The sequence below is a fragment of the Rhinolophus sinicus genome, linkage group LG06, assembly GCF_036562045.2.
Source record: "Rhinolophus sinicus isolate RSC01 linkage group LG06, ASM3656204v1, whole genome shotgun sequence".
Lineage (NCBI taxonomy): Eukaryota > Metazoa > Chordata > Mammalia > Chiroptera > Rhinolophidae > Rhinolophus > Rhinolophus sinicus.
The window spans coordinates 134,732,789-134,747,005 of NC_133756.1; the positions used below are offsets into that span (position 1 = coordinate 134,732,789).

The following is a 14,217-nucleotide window of genomic DNA, read 5'->3' on the forward strand; positions in this document are numbered from 1 at the left end:
AGCATTAAAGAGTTCATGTGTGACAAAACTCATGGCTCTTTCTGTCTTCCCATTTAGTGGACAAGATGAAAAGTGCTGTGAAAATAGGATGGATTGCCTAAGTAATAAGCCATATGGCTCTGTGGCTTGTGCTGAAAGGTTTGATTGAACTGAGACCTGTTGTGGGTAAAATGTTAGTCTTTTTTAAAGGCTGTTTAATGAACTGCTACCTCTTTTTACTGAGGGAGATGGAGGATGGATTATTTTCAAGCTACCATTAAACCTGCTGAAGTCTTTGATGATCAAATCAAATGCATGAATCTCAGAGAACATTTTCTCACCCTAGGGGATGGTGACATTGAATATGGGTTGAAAGATGATTGGTCCAGGACTTGACATGGCAAGGGAAATTTATCCTTGCAGCCATCTCTGAAAAGCAAAACTGAATTGTGAAATCCAATTCAATTCAATCCATCAAACATTTATTGAGTAATTATTATCTGCGAGACTTTATGCTAAGTTCTGAGGATACAGAGATTGAATAAGCCACAGTTTCTTCCATTAAAGAGCATATATCCAGTGGGTGAGTCATACATGTAAAAAATATAGATTCTCTTTCAAGGTAATCCGGACAAAAATATCAAAATATACAAGTTTCGTAAGTAGTCAAGTGGAGGGAGACATTAACATCAGGACAGAGAAGGAACGAAAGAAATGCTTCCTAGAAGGAGGAGAATATGTAACCTTCCTGGAGGGAAAGTTTTTAGGAAGACAATAAATAAAGCAGGCAATCATTTGACAGGTGAGAAGGTGTTCTAATCAGTGGAGACAGAATTTGAAATGGAGGACTTTGAGAAATAAGTATGGGAAATGTATAGACTTCTATGTTGTTAGTGCACAAAACGTGAGAGGGATGTTGTGAGGGTAGATCATGAAAGTTACCGCAGTGCATGTCTGCCACACGAGGTTTCATGTGGGGTCTCTGGTTCTGCTCCTCACCCAAGAACACAGGATACGGTGAGGCCAAAAAGAAACACCCACAGAGCCATAGATAGGGGAGTCATACTGCTATATTCTCGCTGGCGGCTGGCTTGGAGACATAGGAAGCAGGAGCCATACGATCCGCAACCTGCCGTCCACTTCTCTGTCAACCAACCTCACTTGCTAAGTGCAATCCGCCCTTGCAAGCTCAGCCACAGCAGTTATATCAGTGGCCAATGGCTCACTGGTTACAGCTGATGGCCAACCAGTCATAGCTGATGGCCATCTACTACCCGAGCCAGCACCTTTCCACGTGAGGTCGAGAGCCTGGAAACTGCTCTCTGGGACTCTGTCCCCACACACAGGAAGCAAACATCTGCCTGCACCCGAATAAGGGGTCTTCGTGCACAAGTCTTACTGACAGCCAGGCGAGACACAGTAAGCAAACATCTGCCTGCACCCCAACAAGGGGTCTTCCTGCACCAGTCTCGCTGGCGGCCGGGTGAGACATAGGAAGCAAACATCCTCCAGTTCCACTACATGGTGGTACGTTCCCTAGCAAACAGTGAAGCAGTCCATCAAATCAGGGATGGAAGGCAATTCTCCATAGTCCACAGTCATTTGCCAGGGTTGTGCGTTGGCCTCACAACGTGTGCCCTCTCCACAGGGCGAGGGCTCCAAGTTCTCCCCAACCTGGGGGTGAGGGATGACCTTGACCTCACCCACATCCTCTACCAAGGACTCAGCAAGAGTTTCTTCCTGGGACTACAAGTCCCGCATCTGGGCTGCCTCAGCAAGCACTTCCCAGCCTACATGGCTGCAACAACTTTCACCCTCTCCAGCCTATGCTGGTTGGAGAACCATCCACGTCCTCCCACCCCTCCACAGGGGTCCAGCTCCCAAGAACAGTGGCCACTGGGCACCACACATTGTGTGGGGGCCACATGTCTTCCTGCCCAGAATCAGACATCATTCCTACCTGGCCGGAATCCTGCTTGCTGTGCCAGATGTCCGACTGGGTGGAGGCCTCGGTGTAAGACGTCCATAACTCTAGGAGCCCATGGCAGCAGCAGACCACCAAAAAACAGGGGACACCTGCTACAGCCAATAGGGCGGTATGCCATCCAGAGGCTCGACAGGACCACCAATTTACCGAGGGGTCACGTTTCTCCCAGGCAGATTGCGCCTCTTGCTCCCAGCACCGCTCCTCACAGGCTTCCTGAGACTGAGTGTTCATATGCACAAAGTGCTCCATCATCCTTCGGAAAGTTCTGACCGGCACCATACCCTGCTTGCTGTGCCATTTGTCATGCGGGGTGTCATTTGGGGTCTCAGGTCCTGCTCTGCGCACAAGAACGCAGGATATGGTGAAGCCAAAAAGGAACACCCATGGAGCCATAGATAGGGGAGTCATACCACCATATTCTCGCTGGCGGCTGGGTTGGAGACATAGGAAGCAGGAGCTACACGATCCGCAACCTGCTGACTGCAATCCGCCATGCTAACTGCAACTGGCGCTTGCTAGCTCAGCCATGGCAATTATATCAGTGGCCAGTGGCTAACTGGTTACAGCTAATGGCCAACTGGTTACAGCTAATTGCCAACTGGTTACAGCTGATGGCCATCTACTACTCAAGTCAGCACCTTTCCACATGAGGCCAAGAGCCTGGAAACTGCTCTCTGGGACTCTGTCCCCACAATGTCATAACCTTGTATTACATGGTGTAATACTGATGGGACTGGTTTGTAAGCAATTGGTCTATGGGTATCTTGCGCATGAGGTTAGGGGCAAAAAACTCACATGAAAGGCTATTGCATCCTTTCAGGTAAGACATAATGGCCAGAATTAAGGCATTGAGGAGAGAGAGTACAGATTTTGCCTAGAGGTTGCAGTTCCTAGGAATTATTGGGATTTGAGAGTCTTTGAGTAAAAAGCCAGCAGAGGACGACATTTAGGTTCTGACTCTGGGTCCTGGTGGATGATGGTGCTACAGAACAAGAAAGGTATCTAGGAAAAGGAGAGTTTGATAATGGGATTGATGGAGACTATTTTTCAGTTAGGATAGGTTGGGTGAAGGGAATTTTTGAAACTCTTATGGAAATGACTAGAGGTTGGGTGTTTGGGTGTGTCTGGAATGCTAAAGTTCTAGGCATGGAGATGTGTGTGAATGTTGTCAAAACAAGAGTGACACTTAAACATGTGGAAATACTTGCACTTACCTTTGGAAAGAACACAGAACAGAAACCTAAGAAAATCAACACTTAAGGCATTTAAGGAGGAGAATATAGCCAAGGAAACTGAGAAGTAGTTAAGAGGTGGGAAAACACCAGGAAAGTGTTGCCCTTGAAATAAAGGGGATAAGAGTTTCAAGGAGGCGAACTCAGGGATCTGTGTGGTCAAGTAACATTGTTGTAGTCTGTCCCTGCGGTTTAACCTTTAGGAGGGAACTGTGGTCCTTGCCAGGGAAGTGCTGGGCAGAGGGGACTGAAGCCAGAAGACTACATATTAAAGGGTGAGTGGGTGATTAGCAAGTGGAGACAGCAAATGTAAATTGATTGTTCAAGGAGTTTACATGCACGGAAATGAGAAAATGGATGGCAAGAGAGAGAAATGGGGGATAGAGAGGGCTTGAGATGGATTATGTAGGTAGAGACTTGAGCATGCCTTTAGATGAAGACAATCTTTCAGGAACCATCTAGAAGCTGAAGACAGAGGACAGGTTTGAATAGCACATAGATGCCTGAGCCCACATAGAGAATGCAGTCTTGAATAGTACAAGACTTCTTCACCCTGAGAATCAGTAGACTAGGAGGCATTATGGGTATCTCACAGAGATGGCAGTTTGTAGTTGGGACAGAGGGCAGGACACTGGGGGAGTTTACTGCTACTGGCTTGAGATTGATTGGCTATTATTAATGGGCCCATTGGAACTGAGGGCATCTGCTGAGAATAAAGGAGGATGAAGATTTTAGGAGAGCGAGAATGTGACTGAAGATGTGGGAAACGGAGCTTCCCAGAAGGAAGTTAAAAAAAAAGAAAAGAAAAGAAAGATTGATTTGTAGTTGAATTGAAGATCCAGATGGAATTGGAAAGCATAAATTTTTAGCACAACCAGTCTGCCTCGGGAAGTAATCTTTTTCCAGCAGTGCTCAGTTGCTTTTGCTGAGCTACAGAAGGCTAACTGTAGGACTGTGCCTTGGCCAGGGGCATGGAAGTGTGTTATTTGGAGAGGCAGAAGTTTAAGTGATGGACTAGAGAGCTTATCTAGGCGAAATGATCAGAAAAAGGGATGGGACCACGGTTCATCGTTTGAAGAACATGTTGGGGAATGGGAGAGCTGGGAGGAGAGAATGCTGTAGTCAGCGACCAGCATATTAGAGTTTAAGATTCCTGATATGGATCACTTCAAGGTCATGGCAGTACCTCAGAGGTGATTATCAGAGGAAAACAACTGAAGTGGAAAAGAGGTACGGATGATTACATTTAAAGAGATCAAAAACTGAAAATATGGTGGTCCGTGGGATATCCACAGGGGCATTGAAATCATTTAGGATAAATTTGTGAGTTGGGGGAAGATCAAGGGGTAGCTGTGAATCTATACCAAATTAAAAAAAATAAAATCCCAATCTCTTTTAAATATTTGCCTTTGACTGATATTATACTTGTCCTTGCTGACTCATTCAATCCAAATATCTCCACAGGATTTCATTTTCCTCCTCACATAAACAAAACATGCCAGGTTAGATACATTTATTTGTAATGGGAAATTCTACAAGCATATTACAGCAAACATTGCATATGAAAGCAAGTATTTGATATTTGTTGAATGAATTAAAATGTTTATCATCAACTTCCGTGCGTTTTTGAGAATTACACATTGAAGATTGACACAGTACACACACTTATCTTTATACTTCTTTATATAACCGTTCTTGCTGAGACACGAGAAAGCAAATTGTCTGCCTCAAATGAAAACTGCACTCTGAAATTGATTATATATGTTGGCTGTTGAATTTTGAATGCATGTTTCTGATGTCCTTTCTCTTCAATAACATTTTTTTCTTCTTTGAAAAGCAATATGAAGTAGCACTTTAGAACATCAATTCTGGAGCCCGGCTGCTAGGGTACAAATCCTACCTGCAACCCCTCACTAGCTAAATGACCTTGGGAATTAGTTTAACCTCTCTGTGCCTAGTTTCTTTAAAATGAGTATAACAGTGATTCCACCATATAGTATAGTTGTAAGGGTTAAGTAAGGATTAAATGAGTTGTGAGGACTAAATTAGTACTTAGAAATAGTACCTGGCCATTCCATATGAGTGTTAGCTATTACTATTTTCTGATTATACTTTATATAAATGCATAATCACTTGAATGTTAAATGTGATTTTGCCACCTTGATGGTTCATATTTTCACCTTGGTTCTTAATCTCATCATGTGGTGGATTAGAGTATCCATGGTAGATGAACACATCTCCACAGTCAGAGAACATATCTTACTATGAACGTATCCTACTATGGCCTAGATATTGTCTGTATTTAGAAAATACTTTTTCAGTCTTCATATCATATCTGCATTTCTTTAAACTTCCAATAAGTATGATGTGACTGAGTGAGTGGGCAACTGGTTGTTGGTTTAGATGCCTTTATTAAATTCATGTTTATTTATTAAATAGTAATAAAATTTTACCTTCCTATCAGTGTGTGTGTGTGTGTGTGTGTGTGTGTGTGTGTGTGTTTGTTTCCAGAAAGCTTTGTGTTTTCATGTACAGTGATATCTCGGTTTTCAAACATAATCCGTTCCAGAAGACCGTTCGAGTTCTGAAACGTTTGAAAACCGAGGTACCACTGTATATGATCTCTGTTTTCTGAATTCGGGCATATGGTAGTAACGTTATTGACAGACTGAAAAATGAAGGAATTGAGAGGTTGCATGGTTACATAATGATCAGTACGATTTTTTTTTTTTTTTTTTTTTAATACTCAGCGTAGTAAGCAGGATGCTGCTGGTTTGGCTTTGATCTCGTGCCTCTCTTCTCATGCCTTTCTTATTCTTGAGCCCAAGACGCTGGCTCTCTCATAGCTCTGTTGGAGCTGGGTCCTGGTTTCTCTGCGAGAGTCTCCATCTTGGTAACTTATCTATTACTCTGCATCCTCTAGACCTGAGCCCCTGCCTTATTCTTACCAGTCACTCTAAGTTCTTAGATTTTGAACCCTTTGCCTGTTGACCACCTTTTCTGAAGTTGCCTACTTAGATCTCCACATCATACAGACTTCTCAGTTCTCCAGTGGGGTTAATTTAATAGATCCAACTGTCATTAATTCAAGCAGAAAAGTAATATAAGTATATGGAAGTAAGTAGGTGACAGATGTGAACCGAGGGAGTAAATGCACATCCAAGATCTTGCTTTAGGAATGATCAGATTAGGATGCCATGAATGGTACTATTTGTACATGAATATTTGTGAATGTGTATCTGGTTTTGCTAAGCCTGGACACTCAATATCAGGTCACTGAAGTCTCAAATCTAAATTTCTGCTGCAGTGAATAAGTGTAACTGGCCATTGCCTTTGTATCACTTATCAGGAGCTGAACTCCCCGAGAGGACATATTGTTGTCATATATCCCTGCTCTGGCTCCCTGGTATGGAGGACAGGGGAGGAAATCTGTCCTCTCTGGCATCTATAGTGCTAGTTAGGGCTCTGCCTAAAACTAATCTTGCTATATCTGTTCAATAAATATAAAGATGCTTAGTTACTGGGCAGTGAAACAGAATGTAAGCTTACCACCAACTATTCATTCTCCCATTGCTTGTAATGGTGTCCATATCCTTCCCCTCTTCATCTGCTCTATTCAGCTGTGGTCATCTCTCAGGCCTGGATGATGTCCCAAGACTTAATAGCTGGAACCCAATAATTCCTAATGGTTTTAGCAATTTCCCCGGGCACCTCTTGTCGTCCTGCTAGCTAATCTGCCTGTAACCCAAAGAACAAGGAGATTCTATTTTTCCCCCCAAGAAAACTCCATTTTGATTTTATTAAGTACAAGCACATTTATCTCTTCAAAGAATGCATATATAAGTGTGTCCCCTCACCCCCCCCCAAGTTTTTAAATTGAGGACAGGTGAAAGCTTCAGGGGGCCATTTAAAGTATCAAAAACTGCAGTATTGTACCATGCGGGAAACACTGAGTGTCCTCAGCTGGGAACTGTTTTCTATTCGTGGTTTGAGGGCATTTTTTTTCAGCTAATATTGCTTTAGACCCTGTCACGCATGCCTGGGCATTGTCGAAATCTCTGCTATTTGTAAATATCATCTGACATGGTGTTCTCTAGGTTAATTATTCAGAATGGAAATGATTTTTTATTTTAAATCACTTTTCAGTGTGTGGTATGTTTTAATTTTTTTGTGTTTTTTTTTTTGGCCAATTTTAAATAGTTTTATTTAAGACATCGCATTTTCCACTTTACAATACAGTGCATATAAAGTACATCGTTATTTCCTTTCCCTGTGCACATATTCCATGTTCAAGTATTAAGAATGCCCAGTTTTTCTTACTATATAACAGTATGTTTTAATTTTATTGTGTGCCTTTTTGTTCCTGAATAATAATAGTTAAAGGGGGAAAGGATTCTCCCAGCTACACTAGAGTCTAGAATCCATTAGCGATTTATATTTTCCTGATATTCTACCACTGGTGCTTATATCTGCATGTGTGTAATCATAACATTTGAAATCTTCTTGTTCTTTTGTTTAAAGGAAACAAAATGGAGCTTTCAGGGAAAGTAATTTATTTATGAATATTTTAGCAAGTTTGAGCAATGGATATTTTATTTCAAGGCATAAGAAACTAGACTGATATTGTGTTTTCATGGAAACAAAGGGAACATACATTAGTATTTCTGTAGTATTTGTTACCCGATTCATGTTCTCAGTTACAGATGGAAAGGTCATCTTTTGCCTGCGTATATTACTACACTCTCTTTTGGACATGAGGTCCTTTTATCCTAACATACTGATTCTAAATAACTTGTATAATTTAAACTTGTATAATTTTTGTGGATTTACTATTTTAACTGATTTTGGCCTCTTGCTACCCTTCACACACACATATATATTTATTAGTGGCATTTTTTAAATTTAAAAGTTTATTTAGAAATATATAAAATAAACTAAAGGTATAAGGAATCATAGTATGAACAACTTACCTTAAAGACTCTTCCATTCTGCTCCCTGGGCCTCTGTAATAAACCTTCCATTTGGGTTATTTCTCCTGGTTGTCTTAGACCCCTTTCTTTAGAACTGCTGCCATCTTTTCTCTCCTGTCCCCAGGTTCATAGGACAGCACTATTCAAATATAATGAGAGTCATACATGGAATTTAAAATTTGTATTAGTCAAATTGAAAACAAATACAGGTACAATCAATTTTAATACATCTTACTTAATCTGTATCAAAAATATAATTTCAACATATGATTAATGTAAAATTATTAACAAGATATTTTATGTCCCCCCCCCCACTAAGTCTGAAATTCCCTATTTTATACTCGCAGCATATCTCAATTTGGAATAGTCACATTTGGCTGCACATTGGATAGTGTAGCTCTAAGAAGTAGAATTTCCCTCTCCCCGCTTGCCTCTGGGAAGAGAGTCTGTACCTCACATATAGCTCAGAGTGTTTGCTTGCTTTGGTATGTTTTTCAGTTTTAGTGTGAGCTGGGTGGAGAGGAGGTGGGCCTGGCTGGTACATGGATTGGGTGGGGGTGAGATGACACTCAGTACAAGTGAGAGAAACAAGTGTGCAGAGAATCTACTGGGGATGACTGAGGATGAATATACTTAAAGATATAACCCTTTCAGATGGATGGATATTACTGGTTGGTGGGCTTGTTGTATAATGTGTTTACGTTTATCTTTTTTAGCTATAACCACATTTTGTGATTCTGGATAGTTCCTATGCCTTGGGAAAAAGCCAAGATGCTATGCCCCCAAGAATGCACTAGACTTGGGGTTAGTTTCTCAATGAAATTGGTGGAGTCTGACCTGCAAGATGAGCCTGTTAGACGTTACAGAATCATGGGAGTGACTGGGAGGTGGTCTTATGCAGAGACTGAGCAGAGCCAAAGACTGTTGATGTATGTGCCACTTTTTTGAGTACTCTGGAAAATAACCACTAGTTTAGGAATTTGTGCATCTGTATAATTGTATGTTTTAAATAATTCAGTTCAACTCTTTCCTTGAGACATGAAGGTGCAGAAAGACATAAATTATAGCTGCTATATAGCCAAGATGTTTATAGTCTAGGAAGGGAGACATGTCATACTGCAAGAATACAATAATAATAATTGGTGTAATTTAAAGACATTGTACTGAGACAGGAGAGATCAAACCTGTCTAGGGGACAGTCAGACTTTACTGAGTTAATGATACTGGTACCTAGTTTTGAAAAAAGACCCAGTTCTTAAGAGATGGGGAAAGGTAGTCCAAGCAGAGGAGATAAGGAGGGGAGGAAACGTGAGGGGAATTTCAAGTAAGCTGGTATGAGAGGAGTATGCAATGTCAGAGAGGAGGGGCAGGCAAGGAAGACGAAAAGGCAGAGGGACTCAGGTCCTAAAAGGCCTTACCTATTGTGCTAGGAGCTCTCACCTCATCCTGTAGAATTTAGGTTAAAACACAATGCTTTGGCATCTTGCTGAGGATGAAAGGAGTGAAGGCTGTAGAATGATGGGTTGTTTTAAAGCTTTTGGGATAGCCTGGATGAAGGATGATGACGGCCAGAGTAAATCAATGGTATTGAAGATGGATTTGTGAGATGCTATTTACAAGATAGACATATAGTCCACATCCCATGACTATATATATATATATATATATATATATATATATATATGTATTTAATTATAGTTGACATTCAATATTATTCAGCTTCAGCTTCAGGTGTACACTGCAGTGGTCAGGCATCTACACTATCCACGAAGTGGTCTCCCTAATAAGGCAAGTGCCCATCTGGCACGCTACATGTGGAGAACAGCATAGGGAATAGAGTCAATGATATAATAATAGCTATATACGATATCTGCGGGGTAGTAGATTGAGGGAGGGAGGTTATCATTTTGTGAGGGTGTAAATGTCTATTGCATTGTTTTGTACACCTGAAACTAATTAAAAAAAAAAGAATAAAGGCAAGTTCACGTAAAAAAGAAAGATAGACATATAGGACTTGGACTATTATGGATTGAATTTTGTGCCCCTTTTTCTTTCCCCCCCATTCATAAATTGAAGCCCTAACCCTCCATGTGACTATATTTGGAGATAGGGCCTTTAAGGAGGTCATTAAGATTAAGTGAAGCCATAGGGGTGGAGCCCTAATTTGATCAGACTAGTGCCCTTATAAGAAAAGGAAGAAAGAGCCAGAGTGGGTGCTCACAGGCAAAAGGCCATGTGCGGACACAGAGAGAAGGGGGCCATTTACAAGCCAAGGACAGAGGCTTCCTGAGAAACTCAGCTTGCTCACATCTTGATCTTGGACTTCCAGACTGCAGAACTGCGAGAAAATAAATTTCTGTTCTTTAAACCACTCTGTCTGTGGTATTTTGCTTGTTCTGGTAGCCCTAGCAGACTAATACAGTGGCTGATTTCAAGTAGATGTAAATTGTAAACAGTTTTCATTGATGGGCTTTTTCATTATTTTGTGTACACTCTCCTTTATAAGAGGCCTGAGAAACAATATTGCTTAAATACCTTGTGGAATTTAAGAGGATACAATGGCTAAAGTAGAAGAGTTAATTGAATAGTGGGACAAGTCTGTGCATCTCTGAATTCTACACAGGAGATTTCCACTCAGCCTGCAGAAGCTGATCTGAGATTTTGAATGCCCATCTGAGGTTCCTAGATAACTGTGGGGGTGTTTCTTTCTTCATTGACCTGGTTAGTCCACATCACCTGGACCGGCCAAGTCCTGTTTTTATCTGTTATGCTGCATATACTAGATACCACATTTTTTATCTCTTATCCCAAATGCCCCACTTTTAAAAGAAATTATGATACTATAAAAATGCGTTAGTGATTTTTGGCTTTTAAAAATAGAGGTCAAAGAAAGTACAATTCTTCAGAGCATTCAGAATCTTCTGTTGTGATGCAGTCTTGCTAAGAGAACAGAAGGAGAACTAAAATCTTATGGTTTGTGCCTCATTTTCAAGAGTTTTGCTCTGTTTCTATTATGAAGCCACTTCATGGGATGCAAGTGGGATCATAGATGTGGAATCATACCTATGTCTTATCACTTGGTGCTTCTCTGGATGATTTTATTTTTATCAAACATTTCACACCAGGAGCTTATTATTTCCATTCAATTATTTTCTCACTGACATTCCTTCTCATAGAGCCTTGATTATTTGTTTCAAAACATTTACTATCAAAACATAGATAATTCAAGTCTAGCTACTTGTATTCAGTTGTTGTTATTAATTTTCAAAGATTGGTTTTAGAAAGCATTATAGTGTTTTTCGGTGATTGTCCTCTTGTTATTGTCAAAGGGAAAGTCTTCCCTGGTCGTGATCTTCACTCTGGCTGCCGATGGTAAGTCTTGTGGTTTTCTGTCCTTTGTTCCAAACTGCTGAGGTCTATGGCCTTGGATATGTCCATGTCTTAGATTAATAGCATCTGTGACCTGGTGGTCTCATGTAGTCCAGCATCTTTAAATACTTTTTATATGCTGAGGACTTCAAAATTCATATCTCTACTCTTGAACTCTCACTTAGGATCTAACCTTCTAAATCCAGAAGTCAAATTGATAATTCTGCTTGAAAATCAAACAAGCATTTCAGACTTACCTTGTCTGTAAATGTACTCCAAAACCTGTTTTTTCTCCAGTTTGTCCAGTTTCTAAAACTTTGATCAAGTAAAAGAAAAGGAAAAAAAGGATGTGACAATCTAAAACAAATAATAAATATATAGATGAAGGAATAAATAAAGTACATCAGTTGACCGCTGATTAAAAAAAAAAAAAAAAAAAAGGCTTTCTTATTAAAAGACAAGGACTTTCAGAGTAGTTTAAAAAAATGTTAATACAATCATTTATATCACAAGTTAAGTTTTCGATAGCTTCTCTTTCATAGGGTAAAATTGAAACACCTTACATTTTATATTGAGAATCTTTATATATTGAGTAGTAGAAAACAATTCAAACTAACCTAGCAAAGAAAATGTATTCACTCAAGCAAATGAGAAGTCTAGGCATAAGACTGATTTTGAGAGACGGTTGACCCAGGGAATCAATGATACTATCACGACCAGTTTTCTTTTTCTTCATTTCTTGGCCTCATTTATGTAGTATTGCTGCAATGTCATGTAAAACCTCCCTTTGTGGTCTGCGAATGTCTGTGAGCAGTGTAGTGACATACTTTTCAGTTTTAAGTCATAAGAGTAAAGAGAGAATCTACTCCTGGAACAATTCAAACAGAAGTGCTGGGATTAATTATTGGCCTGAATTGACCTGACTTGGGACTCATGCTTTTCCACAATAACTGTAGACAATGGGATGAGGCACTGTAGTTGGCTTCAGCCAATACAGGCTTATTCCTGGAGTGGATATTGGGTCAATTCTTCCCAAACACCACGAACACAAAATGTATGATATCATTAGAAAGGAGGGAATGGCTCCTTTGTGAAGCTGGTAATTGACAAATACTCATTACAGATGCCCTGAAAGATACTAAGGTGTCCCTTCCTGCCTCCATGCTTCTGTGGTACCAGTCTTCTCCTTGCTCAGTATTCCCAGTTGCATTGGTCCTCTTTTTAGTGCTTAGACCTACTGAGCTCTTTCTTGCTTTAGGGCATTTGCATTAGCTATTCCCGCTACCTGGAAGTCTCTTCCCCCAGCACTTCACATGACCTGCTCCTTCTCATTCTTCAGATTTCAGCTTAAAATCACCCTCTTAAGAAACCCATCTTTTGACCACTTACCTAGAATAGACCAAATGGTGTTTCCACCCACCCACTCACCCCACCTTTATAATATTCATCAAAATCTATAATAGTCTAGGTCCCTTACTTATATGCTTAATATTTATTGTCTATTTCCCCATTCTATTTTAAACTTTATGAGGACAAAAATCACATCCGTCTTATTCCATGCTAGATGCTTAATATATAGAAAAATATCTAAGAACACAGTGGGTGTATGATAGGTATTTATAAAGTAGTAAACGAATGAGTTCCTAAAGCCGTAAAAACCTCTGTGTTAGATGGAAATTAAAAGGTCATCTCTGACAAATGACCATCTAATCTCTTCCTTAACCATCCTGGTGACATGGAATTTACGATCTCCCCAGGCCTTCCATTTCATCTTCGAATAGCTCTGACCATTATAACGTTCTTCCTTTTCATATTGAATTAAGAAATAGCACCTCACATGCTAGTTCCATTCCTTGGAGTCCAATGTATGTATGATGTTCTTTCAAGTGGTTGAAGATAACGAGCACACCCACCTCCCTTCCTATGTCCTGTTTTCTTTAGATTTTCCTGTTGTTTTTCATCCATTTATTTAAAGAGTTTCGACTTTCCTCACCATCCTGGTGACTCATCCAATCACATGCTCCAGTTTGTGTATTTCCAACCGTTGTCGGTGATACCTACAATATTATTTAGTGTCCATTGAGAGTGACTTTACCAGACTTGTTTCAGATATTGTAATTCTCTTAAATTGTCCTAAAATCTCTGAGCTAATGATTCCGATGGAAGCTATGATCAGTAAAACATTGTAAGTATTTTTCATCAAGTGCTGCTGTCAAGCCTCATGGCCATCAACTAGGAAAATTATGTATATTTTTAATGATTCGTCTTTTTTGTTGTTGAAACAGTCAGAAAATTATTTTCTGAGGAGGTGAGTGGCCACTGAGGCATCTGCATTAGTTAAACTCCTTGAGCCTTGCCAGAGGACTCTACTGCTACCTTCCTCCCTGATATTTGTCAGAGCATATGATTCAGTTCTCTATTGGTGATGCAGTATATCCACTCTCTGAGTTCTGACGAGAGATAAAAACCTTGGCACTACTATTAAGTCATTCTTATCAAAAGCTCAGGATTGCTTGAAGGATATTCAGTCTGTCTATCATTGCAAATGCTCTACATTATACCTTTTAATCTTGCCAGATCATTGGAGCAAAGTCTATTGGGGCCTTGGCACTTACTTATTTTTTTCTCTCCTTATAGAACTGTTTTCCTTAAGTGGTATTTGGATTTAAACTAATAACCA

At 40.2% G+C, this 14,217-nt stretch overlaps 1 protein-coding gene across 2 annotated transcripts in view; it reads left to right on the top strand.

Annotated features, from left to right (window-relative positions):
• Positions 1-14,217, top strand: part of NELL1 (neural EGFL like 1) — a 757,006-nt gene that overhangs the window by 394,068 nt on the left and 348,721 nt on the right. The window lies entirely within an intron of this gene.